Source organism: Muscardinus avellanarius (assembly GCF_963383645.1).
Source record: "Muscardinus avellanarius genome assembly, chromosome: X".
NCBI classification, from domain to species: Eukaryota; Metazoa; Chordata; class Mammalia; order Rodentia; family Gliridae; genus Muscardinus; species Muscardinus avellanarius.
Window position 1 is genome coordinate 52,894,380 of NC_137792.1, and position 12,298 is coordinate 52,906,677.

Consider the following 12,298-nt stretch of genomic DNA (forward strand, 5'->3'; position numbering starts at 1 on the left):
AGATAGACAGACACTGGAACTGCCTCATTAGGAGGAGGGGAGCCAGCAAGTGTTTGGGACAGTATCCCTCCCTCTGCTGTTGTGACGCCTCCCTCTCCCCCCTGCCTCCATCTGCACCACCAATTAAATGCCCTGCATCCAGTGGGTATCTATTTTTGTGTGTGATAATAGTAAATACCCCTGCTTTCATGCCACCTTCCTCCTCCTCCTCCTTGACCCCTGTGACTCTTTCTGTAACTCTCCCAGTGACTTTCCCAGCCCTGATCCTGGTGCTAGGCCTTGGTGACTTCCTGGGGCCAAGAAAAAGATAAAGCTCTTTTGTGCAGCAAGTACTCCCTGCCATTGAGTGGTGCCCAGCTCAGGCACAGTGAAGGAGTTTGACTGCTTCCTTGGCCCCTGGACCCATGAGCCAGTCCACTTTTATCCCTGGGGCACTCGCACAATCACACTTAATCAATTGAATTCCCTTAAATTTGTATGGCACTTTACCTTTGGCAAAGCACTTTTGACAAATCCTTTCTATTTGGAGCCTCATTTATAGCCCTGTGACATCTTCAGGGCAGGAGTCTTATCCCCTCTATGCAGATGGGAACCCTGAGGCACAGATTTCTATGGGACTGTGGATCTCACTGGAAGCCACTCAGGAGCCCAGTGTTACCTTTTAGATTACATGACAGGGCTAGGCAGCTCTGTTCACCATGATTCAATTCTATCGCCTCTGCTGGCACCCCAGTGGCAGGGTCCAGGATGGCAGTGTCTCTTCAGTGTTGGCCTGCTCAATATCTGGGCCTGAGGTGCTCAGACTGCCCATCCAAGATCAAACCTCTCCTGGCTCTAGTCACCCAGTGAGATGAATTTGGACATGCCCCAATGCTTATATATGCTGAATGAAATCTGTGTCTGTATTTTATGGGGGTGGGTGGGTTGGGGATCCATCTGCTTTCTGTCACCATCATCTGGAAAGGGGAAATATACAAATAAATAATATCAGCAAAGCATTCAAGGTGTGGCTGGTTTCCTTGACGATTAAGTTTGTTCTCAGCTAAGGTTTTTAAACCTTAAAACCCATGACCCAAACTTTTATCTATTCTCCTCTCCTATCCCATCAATCCCAGACCTGTCTGGCATGCACCAAGAACCCTCTTCTTGAAGTAGGGGAAATTTTTTAAGAAAGCTTCTGGGTGTGTCATTCCCTTAACAGATTTCCCAACTTTTTCCTGGGTCCCCATTTTTTCTATGTTCCTTTGCTTTGCCTATCACTCCAACCCTATCTTGTTTTGGTCAGAAAGTTCCTGGATAACAGTGGGCTCATTTGAAAATGGAGATCCTACATCACAAACAAAAGGAGAGATTTGTCTCCTATAACTTGGAAACAGGGTATTGCTAAATTGATGAGAGTCTCACTACTTGCTGATATTGCCTTCAAACCTGTGATCCTCCTGTCTCAGCCTTCCAAATACTAGGATTACAAACATGTGCCACAATGCCTAGCTTCATCTTTCAAAAGGAGAATCTCTAAAAGTATGTTAGGAAGCATTGTCCCTGGCATCTTGTGTCACTTTAAACTCTAAAGAAACTCAAAACAAGAACCAAAAGGAAGATAAAACTACTCTCTCAACAGCTGACATTTTTGTCATAAAATCTTTAGAATAATGCCTAACCATTCCTTATAATCCTAACCCACAACAAGTAAGGATTTTGGAATAAGGAAAATAGTTCCTCACTTTTATTTATATTTGAAACATGCAAGAGAAATAAATAATGGCCTGGGTCTTGAGCAAAGTATGCATGCAAATTTGTGAGCACTGATATTTTTAAAGCAGAAATAATGCAAGCTGGATTCCTTAATTGCACTACAATACAGCTTACAAATACATAAATTCCTACTGTTTTTAAATCCAAAAATCATGCAGAAAAAGTTTTTTTTAAAAATCAGGAAATAAACTAGGCTTGGTGGTACACACTTGTAATCCCAGTACTTGGAAGACTGAGACAGGAGGATTGCAGATTCACAGCCAGCCTCAGATACTTAGGTCCTCTGTAGCTTAGTGAGACTCTGTTTCAAATTAAAGAATAAAAATAGGGCTGGGTGTGTAGCTCGGAGTATAATGTCCCTGGATTCATTCCCCAGTACCACTAAAAAAAGTATAAACAATGGGCAAATCAAAACCATAATTGGGACGTATCTCAAAAATAAAATTAATTTAAAAACACTACATATTAAAACCCATGGGATATAGCTAATACTGCACTTACAGTAAAATTCATAATGTAAGCATTTCAACTAATAACTACAATGGAAGGCAAATGATAGAAACATAGAAAACTAGAAACATTTCAAACATAGAAAACTAGAAGTTGGAAAAAGGATAGAAACGTTGCATCTTAGTAAAATTTGGGGAAAAGAGGTATTTTTAATATAAACATGGAGAGAACAAGTTAAACATTTAAAAAACAAAGTTGTGTCCCTACCTCTGTTTTCATATTTAAATTACATATGAAGCAAGGATGCTTTTTAAAATTTAAGGAAGTCCTAAAGACACTCTAGGACAGCATGGGAAAATAAATTTATATGGAAAAGGCCCTTGGAAGCATGACATCAGAAACTATAAAGGAAAACAATAAACAATGTGCACCTACTCTGAAATAATAAAAAAAATTATATCAAAAGATAGAGGTGGGTTTTCCTAGAAAATAAGTCTTTGAGAACAAAATTAGAGTACAAGAAGTTGGTGGAGGAGTGCTCTTAGGATCAGTACCTTTGGGGGAAGTCCAAGGAGCAACGTTAGGTGAAAGAAAAATTGGGTTATCATGTAGTCACAGGGACCTCAGCAGAACACATGGTAATTCAGGAGTTGTAATAATGGTTCATCCAAATTTTCACAAAGGAGGACAAGGTAATGGGCCCTTAGGTCTCCTCACTGGATGTGAGCATGTACTTGGACATGGACTGGGTGTGGCTGAGGTTCAGGGATGTCTGCCTCCAACAGTCTCAGCAGCTGAAGAAATGAGCTGCGCTGAAGTGGCCATATGTGTGGGGGAGGGATTGGGAGGAGGAAGTGGTGGCAGGAGCTCAGGTCTGTGTGCTTCCTATCAGTAAGTTCTAGAGCAGTTCTCCCATGCTTATATTATCCTTTACCTGAGGAAGTTTTACAAGGCTGAGTGAAACACACTATACACCTTCCACTAGAGCTGATCTTGACCTGTATTGGTTAGCTTTTCACCAATGTAACAAAATGCCTGAGCAAAACAAAGAGGGAAAGACTTATATGGGCTCATGGTTTCAGAAGTTTCAACCCGAAGTAAAGCAGAATATCATGGTGAAGGGGATGGCAGAGGAGGCCACTCACCTCAGTGCAGCCAAGAAACAAAGAGAGGGAGGAGGAGGGTCAGGGACAAAATATATCCTTCTGCGGCACACCCTCAGTAGTCTACTTCAACTAATTAGATTCCACCTCCTAGTTTTACCACCTAACAATAGTTCCTTCAATTATGAAATAATCAGTGGATTAATCTATCAATGAGATCAGAGCCCTTAAGATCTATTTATTTCCCTAAAGCCCCAACTCTGAATCTCCCTCCATTGTAATCAAGTCTTCAACATGAGAGCCTTTGGGGACATTCCAGATGAAAACTATACGTCTTTTCTGATAGTAATCATCCATATTCATTCTATATTTCACCCTCACCTACTATCTCTACTGATCTAGGTGGGTTACCTGGTAGACTGACTGAAACTCTCATTCTAGAAGGGTCTGAGCCTCTGGACAGAATACCCTTCACAGGCTGTGGCTGGTGGGTCACTGGGATGCCATATTTTTGCCTGCCCCTGCTGTGGCTTATTTTCTTTTGACTGGTATAAAACATGACCAGGCAACAGCAAATGATTAAATTTTGGTGGGATTTTTGTGTTGCCTCCTGGTAAAGGTACTTACAATTTGGGGGCCAAGAACTCTAAATCTGCAGGACCCAGGATTATTAGAAGGGGAAGCATAAATTTTCCAGGTGGATCACCAGGAGTGATGATAAGCAAAGCAACTCCTACCCGTAGCCTTTAGTTATAGTCATTCATTTAGTGTAAATAACGCTTCGTGGCAGGGGCATCCATTCTCTCAGAATATGATCTCTAAGCTGGCACCTTAGCTGTGTCTTCAGCACACCATATTGTTATTTTATCTGGCCGGCAGCTTCTGGGTTGTGGGGTAGTAATGAGACCCCAGGTCCTATGTCTAATGTTGCACTCCTTTGGCTGGAAAGTGGATCTCTGAATCTAACCTAATGTCTCAGTAGATGAAAAACTATGCTCTTGTGTCATGATGCTGGCTGAGGCTTTCCAGTAAAGCAAAGAAAATCCACATCCAGAATCCATGCTGATGGAGTCAAGATGAATCATTGCCCCATCCAGTTTTGTAGAATCTTGATGTAGTCAATATGTCCCCAAGTAGATTACTGTTTTCCTTCAAGAATGGTGACATATTGGGGGCTCACAACTGGTCTCTATTGCAGGGAAATGAAAGTACTGTACAGGACTTCCAGTTAAATATTTATTTCAGACAGATGACAAAATTTAGCCTAAGTGCACTTCATTTGAGGTCACGTTGTCCTTGGGCTGCTCCTAGTCTGGAAGTGATCATAGCAGGGTTGCTAGAATACTGGCATGTCTGCCAAACACAGGACTCTTTAAACAAGCAGGCTTCACACCAGAACCCTCACAGGCTTGGCTGAGACTTTGTTTACAGCTCTACCTTGCAGTTTCAGGTTCTTCCTCCTCTTCCTCCTCAAATTCCCCCCTCCTTTTAGGTGTCAGACTTTATTCCCATGTAAATTTTTTCCTTCCTGTGCTTATTTTCCCCAATAAATCTCTTGCTCTTCTAATAACATCTTGGCAATTATTTCCAGATAACCTGAACTGAAACAGTTGACATGAGGGATACTACCAAGCATGCACCAAAAGGGGATTCTGGGACTGGACTCTTTACCACAAGGTTGACAAAGAAACATGCTATCTTGAGTGGGATATGGGACCCAGACAGTATCCAACACTTTATGACTAAGCCCAAACCCTGACAATTTCATGGTAGTTGCCTGTGCACATATCCAAATGAGGGGGAGCCCTGTTGCTGAGTTCGGCATTTGAAAGTTGTGGAAGGAACACTATATGAAGAAAGCACAGTTGGCCAGTTATTACTAGTTTGAACTGATGCCCTACAGAGAGATAAGGAGAAGACCAAGTAGAGACTAGCTCTAGAAGTCCAATTTAAAGACTATCTTAACTAAAAAATTTGGAGAGGAAGCCAAGGGATTTTGACCCCTAGGAAACTGTGGAGAGATTAAAAGAACAGGCAAAAATTGATGGACAGCCAACAAAGATACTGCTTAAAATCTATAACCTGATTTTAACAAATAGAAAGCTAAGAGTAATTACTCAGATTTTTTTTACAATGCTTTGCACTTCTCAGCTCTTGCATCTGAGCCAATTTTTCACAACTATAACCTACTGAAAAAAATAAGTGGCCAGGCCTGAAGGAGGAAATATCATGTAATACAATGATGAGTATATACTGGGATTATATCCGTACTTCTTTTCCAAAGGGATTCCTAGCTACTTACTCAGGTAACTGTATACTTTAAAAAAGTGCAGGATACCCAGAAATTTCAATAACACAAAAGTTGTATTAAATTTTTATCAGAAAACCAAGCATCATTAGACATCTCTGTTAGAGTTGACGGCTTATGGAGAACAAGTAGTAAATCAAGTCCTCATTAGGACAGATTTCAGTGATCCGACCAGGCCCACAGACTTACCCAGTAGTCACCTTTCCAATCTTTGGATGCATATTTAGATTTGATATTCCTAGAAGTTGGAATAATCTCACATTTAGTTCCTGATAACATTGTAAAAGCTACCATAGTTGTAAGGCCAAGTGTAAACTTATAAAAATGTCCTCCCCCAGTGAGCACAGTAAAAAAAAAAATCTCACAAAGCATATAAGGAAAATTAACAATCCACCCAGGGAGGACAGCCTTAAACCCTACACCACATTACTCCCATTACAGATACCAAGAGTTGCTTGTACTGGGCCACCATGCCTGGTTGGAAATCTTTCTTTTGAAAACTATCTCTATAGCACTCTGAAGTCAGATCCCTGGATGCTGTGTTGATCTCGTTGCTCATTCTGATAGCTAAGCTTGTCTCGTTTATGATGGTTTTATCACTTGATCTCTATTATTGTGGGAGCCTATTATTACTATTAGGGAACCCCTTTTTACTGTCGATCCTGGCCTTCAGATAGCCATCACTGAACTTATGTTTGCTGGTATTGTCGTACTGGTACTGCTGTACTTACTGGTACTGGAATTTATTTCTTATTGCTTTCATAAACACAGAAGTGTCCTCCTGGTTCTCACATAGTCATTTGGGTGAATTTTCTGGACTGATAAATGATATCCACTTTTCAATGTCCCTTTCCCTGAGTGTTTTGATCCCTTCTACAGTCTGTCTTAGCAGTTCTGACAGTATGGGCCATCTCTTTCTTCATGGTTTAAAAAGCCATGCTAACAGCATGGTAACACTCTTTCCCAGGGACCTTGCAAGGCTGTTCAAAAACTTGTATTACTTGAGAGTGCTGCCATGCCTATAAAGTCTCCCTTATCCAATGTTATGCTGTGTCTGCAGTGATTCAGCACTGTCAAAATTCAATCCCATGCATACTTTCATACTTCTTGTTAGTATATGTTGGCCAGATTTTGTAGTACTTTTGGAATAATTTGCTTACTCTATTAGATTCATCACTTCCCTGACCAGATTATAAATGTGCCTTAATCCTAGTTATTGATGTGATATATGGGAGAGTGACTAAAGACAATTCTTGAGAGAGATACATATTTTCTTGCAAGAATGCACGGCTTTAAAATACATAGTACTCTCTTTAACAGGCAAAAATGGCCTACTTCTGAAAGCTTAGGAGGTTCAGATAAATTTGAGGAATCAAGAAGCTTGAGTCCATCAATTGGGATGTTCCTACTTCTAATGTCAGGGTCCCAATCAGGGCTCTGACCTTCACATAGTCCAAGTCCCTAAATTTAGATTGTAACCTTGTTTTGCTATAATCAAGTGCTGAGTTCCATAGTCAGCTTTTCCTTTTATGACTTCTGGCTGCAGAAAGAATCTCTACATGTTGCCAAGCAGGTCCTTTATTTTTTACACTTAAACATCTAATGGGTGACTAATAACCCTCAGCAGTTAATTGTCTTTCTCCATTATTTTTTTACTGCTCCCAGCATTATTCACCCAATCCATTTTTCTTATATTAATTATTTCTCCATGCCTGTCTCAAACACCAGGTATTTTGCACCCGCTATGCATTCCCTTCCATTGTTATACCACCTTGGCTCACTACCAGTGAATGTTACCAATTGCACTGCTCTCCTAGCAAGTGCTCTTCCCACTCACTACCAGTGATTTGTTTCCTATTCCTAGTATCCCATGTAGGCAAGTTGAGATAATCCAACTCAAAATACAGTTTTAGATTTGGATTTCTAAAATCATTCCTGGTGCCAACTGTTGCTGGTTTTATTCTCCAGAAAGCACTTCAGGGTGAACAAGTGTATGTGAGAAGTATATTGGAGAGTACTCTCCAGCTCAGCATTTGGGTGGGTAGGAAAAGAAGCAGAATTGGACAGAAGAAGTTGAACTGTGATACATTCATTATAAACGCCTCAGTCAATCCCCTGGGGAGCATTGAAGTTGAAGTGAACCTTTAAAGTTTCCTAAATTGTGATAAAAGATTCAGACTTTTATATCCCCAGCCTGCCAAGTTATTGGATCCACGCTGCCTTCAGAAAGAGAGCATGACTTGGGCAGGTTGACTAGATATGGAGATCTCTGGAGGGATCAGGTAAGACTCTTCAGCCACAGGCACTTCTAGCATGTGGAAATGTTTCAGTATCAAGGAGTTAGAGATCAGTGTCCACTTGATGCACAGTGAGAATGTTAGAGACATAAAGAATAACTTGTAAGTAATTCCAACTAAGAGCTAGTGACTAAATTACCAGTAATTTAGTGAAATTTAAAACAAAATGCAAGCATCACAATATAAAATTCATAACAAGAATAGCAAAAGTATATAAAAAAGATGCTCAACTTTGCCAGCAATCTAACACACACACACACACACACACACACACACACACACACATGCCTAGTTAGTGAGGATGAAAAAGACTAATGGTATGCAGGGTTAAGAGATATGCCAGGAAATAGGCGTTCTACATGGTTGTATAAATTGGTGCAATCTCTCTGGAAGAATATCAGTATGTATCAAAATATGTATTGCTTTTTACTTATTCTATTATACTTCTAAGAAATTACTTCATAAATATTATTGGATAAATGAGCAAAGATACACATATTTTGGACTATATATCACAGCATTGTGTTTAACTGACCACTTCAAACCACAGGAATAGTGAGAAGAGCAAGAAAAAACAAGGAAAATACTAGAAAAAGGAAAGGACCCACAGACTCAGTAATCTTCATTCGATTATTTAGTGCAAGTGCAAATATAGAAGAGTATATACTCATTATAATATCTTCTCTTTATATGAATGAGACACTCCTATACTCACTATTCTATTTCTAGTGTATTCTGTATATTCTGTTAAAATAAGAACACCACTGTATTGGATTAGAACCCACCCTAATTATACATTTTTACTTGATCACCTCTTTATAAAGTCCTTGTATCGAAATGCAGTCAAATTCTTGTGTTCTACAGGTTAAGATTTCAATTATGGTTTTGGAGGAAGATAATTCATCCCATAATGCTGTCTATGAAGCTCCTATTATTTGTATGAACAAATGTATGAGGTACATTATCCCTTAGGTCCCAGGTGTGAACTACATAGGAAAACGATGAGGGGTTTCTGGGAAACATTTACCTCTCTCACCATTTGGTCCATTCATTCCTTCTCTAGGTGAGGACTTGCACTATATTCCAGCCTATTATAAGGATCCCCCAATTAGTCAGTGCCAAGCTGTGGGGAACACAGTGTCAAATATGACACTACAGTATCCCTCCAGTTGTTCATTGTGCTGTGAATTGTTAAGATATAAATGAACAAACAAATCAGAACAAAAAGCCCCCAAAGAGGAGAATGAACAAAAAGTTTCCAGGTCATTCAGAACAGGGAGCATGTAGTGGTTTTCAGGATGAATCCTGTCCCTGTAGCCGAGGACTCAGACCCTAAGACTAATGTAACTCAATAACTAAAGAATGGGACAGGTAGACTGGCAGAGATGTAAATGATTTCAATATTAAAATAATTTTTCATGTTCTTCTCAATACCTCCACGCTCACAGAATGAAAGTCACAATCCAAGAGGGTGACTGGCCAGTGGGAAGAATGGTAAGGCCTGCTGCTACAATGTTTGCCCTCTTATGATAGTGTGAATGGACTGTGATCAGATCATTCTATCATTCAAGAGATATGCATTAGCAGAGTGTGGTGGCACATGCCTGTAATCCCAGTACTTGGGATAGTGAAACAGGAGGATTGTAGGTTTGAGGCTAATCTCAGTAACTTAGTGAGACAATTTCAAAATTAAAAAAATAAGAAGATCGAACTAGAGTTAGAATTTCCCTGGGTTCAATCCCCAGGAGAGAAAGGAGAGAGAGAGAGAGAGAGAGAGAGAGAGAGAGAGAGAGAGAGAGAGAGAGAGAGAGAGAGAGAAAAGAAGAAGAAGAAGAAGAAGAAGAAGAAGAAGAAGAAGAAGAAGAAGAAGAAGAAGAAGAAGAAGAAGAAGAAGAAGAAGAGATAAGAGGGGAGAGGAGAGAGGAGAGAGGAGAGAGGAGAGAGGGACTCTATGACTTTACAATGTGTCAGAAACTATGAATAAATGATTTGGAGATAATAGATCAGGGTATTGGACTGAACTCTAGGATGAGTAATTAGAGCAATCAGAGAGGCTGAGGGAAGCTCAATCATGTAAAATCTCTGTATTAGTCACCTTCCTAGAGACACAGAACCAATTGTAGAATATACGTATACATCCATGCTACATATCTTCACCCCAGGCATGATCTGGCCTCAGGGATTTTGCACTTCCTGTTTCCTGTGCCTGAGATATTCTTTCCCTAGAAAAACAACATATTTGCATACATATGTGAGAGTAATTTGCTTTACTCAGTCTACTGATTCAAGAACTAATCTCTTCTGGAACTAACCTTACAAACATATCCAGAAATAATATTGTATCACTTATCTGCTCATCCCTTAGCCCAGTCAGAGTAACATATACAATCAGCCATCACAGTCTGCTAGTGATATGTAAGGAATCTGGCTCTTCCTCTGAGTGTGAGGGCTCTTGAAAAGAGCTATGACCTGATCTGACTTAGTTTTTTAAAGGATTTCCAAACCTACAGTAAGTTAATCTGTGATATCATTAAGAAGACTATAAGAATAGTACAGGTAAGAGTTAATGGTGGCTGGGAACAGGGTGAAATACAATGATAACAGAACTGTTGCTAAGGTTGAACCTTATCATAATATTTGTGTATGGATTTGATAAGTTTGAATAAGATTCTGCAGTGAAACTTTTCTCTCTTTACTGAATCACTTAAATTTTCAATCTGCACAAAGAAACACATCTGGAATTCCAAGTCACAGTGAGAACTCTAGGAGTTCTATGCCTAAATTTATGCCCTTAAAAATGAAAGATCTGATAATAGATGCTGGAACTCTGATGGTTGCCTTATCCTGCAGGGCAAATTCAATTGAGTTCGACTTACACACTCTTAGTTTGAGCTTAATAACCATATGGCGTGCTTAATTCTTTGATAAATGTAGTTTTTTCCTTGACTTCAGTGAAGCTGATAGGAGGCTGAATTAAATGCAGAGAAGTAAAATACAGAGAAGATAATTCCCACTATGGTAAGTGTAAAATCATAGGGAGAATGCAGCATATTTCAAGCAAAGGACATGAAATTTGAGGGAAATTTAATTGAATGCAAAAGGTGATCCAAAGCACATGACAGTCTCATGTAGCACTTCCTCCAAAGTGGAATCAGTCCTGGAAAAACTCAGATGCATTGCGAGTAGCACAGTAAATGAAAATGGATATTTAAATGTTTTATACTAAGTGAAATCAGCCAGCCTCAGAAAGTCAAGTGTCAGATGTTTTCTCTACATGTGGAAGCTAGAGAGAAATTAAGAAACAAAAAGTACTTTAGATAAATGAGGAGAAAGATAAGTAGAAGAGTGGAGGGGGAATTGAGGGAGATGGGAAGGTGAAAAGGGAGACTGAGGAAGGAAACAATTCAAATACTGTTATGTCCATATATGAAGCTTTCACTAACAATCCCACTGAAATTTAACAGGAGGGAAGAAGGTGGAGCAATGTGGAGGGACATTCACCAAGTGCTGTGTGTATGTATGTTTGTATCACTCTGAATCTCATTATGATATATAATTACAATGTACCAATAAAAGTAACAAAAAAAGGGCTGGGGTGTAGCTCAGAGGTAGAATGCTCCTGTGTTCAATCCTCAGAACCACAAAATACAAGGCAAGGAAAGAGGAGAAAACAACATGGGATGGGCGAGTCAAAAATAAAGCAGGAACAAGGTGACTGATTTATACCCCAATTTTCCAATAATTATATTAACTCTAAAATAAACGCTTTCAATAAAATATGTAGATGATCACGCATACAAACATTCATATAAAACTATGTTTATTTACATGAGATCCATTTAGCATATTTAGCATATAAGGATACAGGATAGTTGAGAGAAAAATGATGGGAAAATATGTTATAAAACCATGAATCAAAAGCAGGTCAGCATAGCGACATTAATTTCAAAGTATACTTTATGATAGAAAAGCCGGGTATGGTTGTACATGCTTGTAATCCCAGCATTCAGGAGGCTGAGACTGGAGGATTGCGGTTCACAGACAGCTTCAGCTACTTAGTGAGCCCCTCCGCAACTTAGTGAGACCCTGTTTCAAAAATAAAGAATAAAAAAATAGGGCAGAGGGTATAGCTCGGAGGTAGAATGCACCTGGATTCCATCCCCAGACCCACAAAAAATAAATAAGAAACAGTTATTAATGCAGGAAGAATCTACAACTTTTCAAATTTTGTATGTATTTATTTAATCATATAATATAAAATATGAATACAGAAAACAAAATTTATAAGACAAAATATGTAGACAAATGCATAATATTACTATGAGTTTTTTTCACAATCTCAGTTACTAATAGATTCAATAGACAAAAAATTATTAAAGTTATAG